Genomic DNA, 6,230 nt, shown 5'->3' on the forward strand with positions numbered 1-6,230 from the left:
GGGGGCGGGAGGGGGGTCGGCTGCTGCGGGAATCCGGTCACCGGCCCGGGGCTTCCAGCGCGGGGTTTGGCTGCCGGGGCGGCTGGCAGCGCTGTAAACACCGTGCTGGTTTCCCTGTGGGAGGGACTCTGTAAGAAAGGGCTGAGGAGAAATAAGTGTGGCTGTATTTTATAACAAGGGTAAAGGGGATTGATGGGAGCGAGAAGGTAACCGTGAAAGCGCTGAAGTAATTTTTAACCTGAGATTGCAGAAAGGATAGTAAAGTCTGGAGGAGCAATGTAGCAGTACAGGGAAGGCTTGTAAAAAGGAATCTCATAAATGTTAAAGGAAAACTTTAAAGCTACCAACGAGAAGGCATAGCTGCGCCAGGGGACGTTTAGGTTGGGTATCAGGAAGAATTTCTTCACGGCAAGGGTGATTGGACATTGAAATGGGCTGTCCAGGGACGTGGTGAGTCACCGTCGCTGGAGGTGTTTAAGGGAAGACTGGATGTGGTACTTAGTGCCATGGTCTGGTTGACACGGTGGTGTTGGGTCACAGGTTGGACTCGATGATCTCTGAGGTCTTTTCCAACCAAACTGAAATATTCTCTTGAATTCACCTGGAACAGAGGGACCTGGAAGGGAGTTAGTAAGCCTATGCTAAACAAGCACACTGGCAAGATCCTATCAGTAAAGAAGCTAAAGGTAATTTTGCAATTATGTCATGTTGAGGAAACTGGGGAGGTGCCTACGTTGGATCCATTTTTATGGGAGATGAGTCAAGACAGATCCTCTGACACAAGCAGCAGCAAGAAGAAGTTAAGCAGTAGATAAACAGTACTAAGTTTCTAAAACTGGCTGATATTTACGGAGTGACTCAGGAATGCAGCTGCTTACCTACCCAGCCTGCTGTAAAACAATTTCCTCTGAGAACTCAGCAGAGGCATGCATGAAACCATTTCTCTTTTCAAAGGGTCCAGAAAGAAACAGATCAACCATCTGTTCTGCACTAGGAAAAACAGTAAAAATAATTTTAAATAATGTAGTTAGTCAGGAGAGTTGCACAGCTTTTGTTGAAAGTATTCCTGTCTGGCAGACTACTGTATAAATCCTGGAATATGTTTGGTAAGGATTGGATATGGATATGATGGCTAGAATTGGAGCAATTCGCATAATCTGTATGCTTTCCAAAAATACTCCCAACACTATCAAAAGGCTCTTACAGAAATTCAGTAAATGTAGAATGAATAGAAGCATTCTCCAGTGGATGGAAAGCTGACTGAAGGAGTGTGTGTGGTCGTCCGCCACACTGACAGATGGAACTCTCCTGGGATCTTTCTGTAATCTGTTCAGGAGCAGCTGGGGAAAAGAGGGTAGGTTTAGATTGGATGGTGGGAAGAAGTTCTTTACTGTAGGTGTGGTAAGGCACCGGAACAGATTGCCCAGAGAAGCTGTGGATGCCTCATCTCTGAAAGTGTTAAAGGCCGGGCTGGATGGAGCTCTGAGCAACCTGGTGTAATTGAACGTGGCCCTGCCCACAGCAGAGGGGTTGGAACTTGAGGATCTTTAAGATCCCTTTCAACCCAAATCATTCTGTGGATCTGTGATTCTGTGAGAAGAGGGTGAATAGTCAGGTGAGGTTTGCTGATTCCTGCAGTAACTGAGGCCTGTGAAAGCTTGCAGGAGCACCTTACGGTCCTGAATTACTGGGCTGTATCAGCCAGTCATGGCCAGATCATGATCCCTGTGTGACAGGTGAGCCCCATATGTCAAGTGGAACCCAGAGTAGGAACCTGATGTCCATGAGGAAAACCCATTTTAATTTTGCATAATTTTGTTTATAAAAGGAATGTGCTGACTGATGATGCTCAGCAGCAAGATAAGTAGGTCATAATGCATTTTCATGAAAATATCAGCTTAGCACTTGGTAGCAGCTCATAAAAGGTAAAAAATGTTCACAATACTAAGAAGAGAAACAGAATAAAAAAGGGAAATACCTTTTTGTTATTGAAATCTTCGCAACTTACGCTTGCAATTTCAGTGTTGCATGTATTTGTTGCAGGTTACATAATTCTTGGAGATGGGGAAGGAAGCAATAGAATGAACTGGAAGTGTTTAGAAAAAGACAGCAAGGACTAAAGGAAAAGAAAATCAGCTTCTGCGAACAGGGATCAACTGAGCAGGACTCTGCTTTGGAGTGGTAGTAAATGAGAGGAAATAAAAACTGTCAGTCCAAGGGGAACCTCCTTGTATGAGATGGAGGGAAGTCCCCACCACTTTCAGTTTCCCTTCTAAAGAAGGCATGATCATTCTTTATTTGGGCAGAAATTACTTAATTCATTCATTTTGGCATAGAACTTGACTCTTTAGGACAATAGACTGTGAAGGCTCAGTAAAAGCTGGAAGTTGGCTGTGCTGTTTCCTCTTTGACCCCCTTTGAAAGGGGCCAAGGCCTGGCAGTCGATTGAGTCTTTCAGTACTTTGGTCACATTAGTGACTTCCTCTCCATTGCCAACATGTGAGAGAATCTGGGTGCCAAACCTGTTGCTCCAGTTTGGGAAACAAACAGCTTACTACTGTGACATTAGGCATTTTGTGGATTCAACCAGCATGTGTGCTCTGCAGTTCTCTTAAACAGAAATAAATAAAAATACTTCTTTGTGCAGAGCATGCCCAAACTGTTTCATTGGCAGTGTGTGTTTCTGTGCATCTCTTCACTCATGAGTAAGCCTTACAGTTTTCTTTGGAGCTTTTATCATGTGCCAGTGACTTTTCAGGAAAAGATTAATCTCATCTGATGAGTAAGAACCAGAATGCTGAAGTCTTCAGCAAGTGGAACCTGTTAATTTCAGCCATTTAAAACTTACTACGTGTTTTTGTTTTGGTTTTTTTCCAGAGTTGATAAAGACAGGAGTGGAATAATATCTGATAATGAACTCCAGCAAGCATTATCCAACGGTAAGTCTGTAAATGAGCAGTGAGGTAGTTCATTGTAAATTTCATGTTAAATTTGTTGTGACGGTGGCTACTCAATGCCTTCATTCTCTGTATGGAGGAGGGTGGGAAGTGTTCCTACCACTGAGGAATACTATTTAATCTACAGCAAAAGGTTGGAAAGGGAAGAAAAAATGGACAATCCTAATTTTTTGTTTGTTTGTTTTAAACTGAATATCTGTTGTAACCATTACTGATCTGTATTCTGAGGAATGAAGGCATGCACATCCCTTTATTTTTTTTCCAGCTCTGCTTCCTAGAAATCATAACCAGTGATTTATATATTCCTTGCTGATCACTACTGAACCTTTGTTTTTTAACCTGGATCAGTGTATAACGTGGACAAAGCTGTTTACAACCAGCCTTTTCACTGCACATAATTTATTTTTCATACAGTATGGTGCAGGAAATAAAGTATGCTTGGCATTTTTCCTAACAGAGTAGAAAGATGCATTCTAGATCTAGTATTAAAACTTCCTAATAGTCTGTCAGTTCCTTGTTGTAATACTCAAAGAATAACTAGGGTATTGATAATAACTCATGGAAACAAAATTAAAAATGAAACATTTTTCCAGCAGCCTATTTTTACTTTCCTCCCATGACTCAGGGCGGGTAGGCTTGTACTCTGTGGGGTTTTTTTCCATTTGGAAATCTGAAAAAGGGCATATTCAGGCTGTTTGTCCATCTCTGAGTCCATACCAAGTTTCCCTTCTCCCAAAGTTTATTCTTTTATCCTTCCTGTGCTTTGTGACTGAGAAGGGCTTAAACTGATGTGAGCTGCAGCATACACAGACTGAAGGGCCCTTTTTGTCAGTAATTGCCTGACTTGAAATAAATTGATAAAGCTCTATTTAGTAAAATTGCAGTCTTGTAAATGACCTGGATTTACTAGAATATTTGTTTAATAATGTATCTGATAAATTAAAAGCTATGTATTGTGGCTGCCAGACCTGATCCATAATTAAAATTTTGACTAAAATCTTTAGCAAAAACTAAGTTAAATTAAGTCACCATTTTCATTTAGATTACAGTGTTGTTTAGAACTGTGAGAACCTGTCATTTTTAATTTTACCTGCTGTTTTAAATTTTATATATTTTAAATATCTTTTCACATGAACCTGCCATTTTTAATTTCGTATGTTTTAAATATGTCCTCATATGGTTGAATTTAAGAATAATAGGCAGTGATGACTATCTGAGTTTCTTTCTTTCCTTATTTACAGTGTAGATTAGCAGTTTCAGTGCTTTGCAATTATGAAGAATGCCTACCAAGTGAATTCACTGTTAGACGAAATATTTATAGAACTGTAAGCTTCCTGCATTCCAAGAGATTCTAGATCTTGTACATCAATGTCACTAACAATTCACTATATTATATTTAAAATATATCCTCTAGTGGATGGTTGTGCGTGGCTGTCCTGCAATTTAACCTGGGCTAAAATAATATTATGTGTTTATTTCTAAAACATTAAAAAAGTCTGCGTCGTGCTCATTGAAATTTGAAGTTCAGTGTGGTTTTGACAATTTGACATTTTCAACCTGTGAAGTTTTATACAGATAACGATGTGCTTACCTGGGAGGGGCTGATCATCACTTTGTCTAATTGTTTGCACAATAAAATCCTATGCTTCCTTCTTGTTTTTTTCTGTGCTGCTGTGGGAAGTTAACAGTAGAGCCAGGAGAGAAGAGACAGAAACAGCTTTCCCTGTTTATTGGAACAGGCTGAAATCAGTACAATTCTTCACCTCTGGAGTTGCTCAGATTTCACTCTGTGGCATCTGTATGAGTCACTTGAATATTTCAAGATGAAATAAGTTAACTTTCAGACTGTATTTTCACTTTTTCCTCTTATTTTGTTCAGTGTTAAGTGCTGGCACCTTATTAATTCCATTATTTCTTATTTTTGTGAAGAGACATACAACTCTAAGGTACTGATGTTCTCTGTCTAAAATACTGCTTAAGCATTTTTAGAGTCATTTTTCCTCTTCTCTTTCTCTGCTTACATTTCTCTTCATGTGCAAATAGTCACAGGACCTGCCTAGAGTGCAGGATTCCCCCTGTAGAGTTACGCCACTTGAGCCAGCAAAGCCGACGTGCTGGATCCCAGCGCGGCCCTTCTGTTGGGATTTGTGGTCAGCTGACGTATCCCTGGGAGCGCTCCGCAGTGCCCTCGGCTCCGCGACTCCTTTGTGGTCTCAGCGATTCCTTGAGGCCCTGCAGGCAATCACAGCCAGTTCAGTATGTGCTGCTTCGTCCTCCTGCTTCCTTCGCAGGCTCTAGAGAATCGATGGTGAAATTCTAGATGCGGCACAGGATTTCTTTTCTTTAAAGCTTAATGCTTCCTAGTGCTCGGGAATGCTCTCAACCAAGTGAAAACTATTTCATAATGACTAGCCTCTAACTACTCAGAGAAGTACAGAGCTCCTCTCCAGACGACTACTGCTCAGGCCCGTTCAAGCAGCAACATTTCTTGGTCTAAAAGTACTAATTCGCGCTAACACTTAATTGTTTTAGCAGTGGAGGTGGGATTTGTACTAAACAACTCTCAATTGCAATGTATGGTTATGCCATGTTAGGAACCCTTTCTTTTTACTTCTGTCAGAAACTAAATGCCCTGGAGTAGTCCTGTAAAAAGGAAATGAGGAGATGGGTTTTTACTGAGGAACAGATATAAGACCTTGATTGAGTTACAACTCAGAACACTTCTGCTCTTGTCAGTAGAAAAGAGGTATTTCAGTTTAGATCTTGCCTTTTATCCAATACTTCCTGACAGCCTGGGATGAAAAAGTCCCTCTTAGATCTTCCAAGGTTTGTTAGTTTTGTTTGTTGCAGCCTGAAAAATGCTGGTCTGTGTGGTATTTGTAAAGCTCTAGTTGAAGTAATCTCTGAATCTTCAAGAACATTATTACTTCCAAGCAGCCATATTTTATAATATGCCAGCTCCATGTCATGTAGCTCGGAATTCACTGTTCTTAACATGGTTATTTTTGTTTTGTTGCACTTTTTTTAAACATTGCTTAGTATTGAGGAACTAAGTAATTCTTTCTGTTTCAGGCACGTGGACTCCATTTAATCCAGCAACAGTCAGGTCAATTCTTGGTGAGTATAGTTGTGTGATGTGACATAGTCCTAAGATAATGTTTTGTAATGTGTTCAGATGATTGAGAATGGTCTCAATTGCTACACGGTTTGTTTTTCCTCAGAGTGCCCAGCAGTAGTAAGTTAAATTATTTTCCCTTTTGATTAATACAGGAA

At 40.5% G+C, this 6,230-nt stretch overlaps 1 protein-coding gene across 1 annotated transcript in view; it reads left to right on the forward strand.

Annotated features, from left to right (window-relative positions):
- Positions 1 to 2,837: 2,837 nt before the first annotated feature.
- Positions 2,838 to 6,230, forward strand: part of PDCD6 (programmed cell death 6) — a 6,876-nt gene continuing 3,483 nt past the window's right edge. The window contains exons 1-2 of the mRNA XM_017746153.1: positions 2,838 to 2,939; positions 6,030 to 6,074. The gene's annotated coding sequence lies outside the window, so the exon portion shown is untranslated. The remainder of the gene's footprint in view (positions 2,940 to 6,029; positions 6,075 to 6,230) is intronic.

This window comes from Corvus brachyrhynchos, unplaced genomic scaffold, assembly GCF_000691975.1.
Source record: "Corvus brachyrhynchos isolate BGI_N302 unplaced genomic scaffold, ASM69197v1 scaffold409, whole genome shotgun sequence".
Taxonomy (NCBI): domain Eukaryota; kingdom Metazoa; phylum Chordata; class Aves; order Passeriformes; family Corvidae; genus Corvus; species Corvus brachyrhynchos.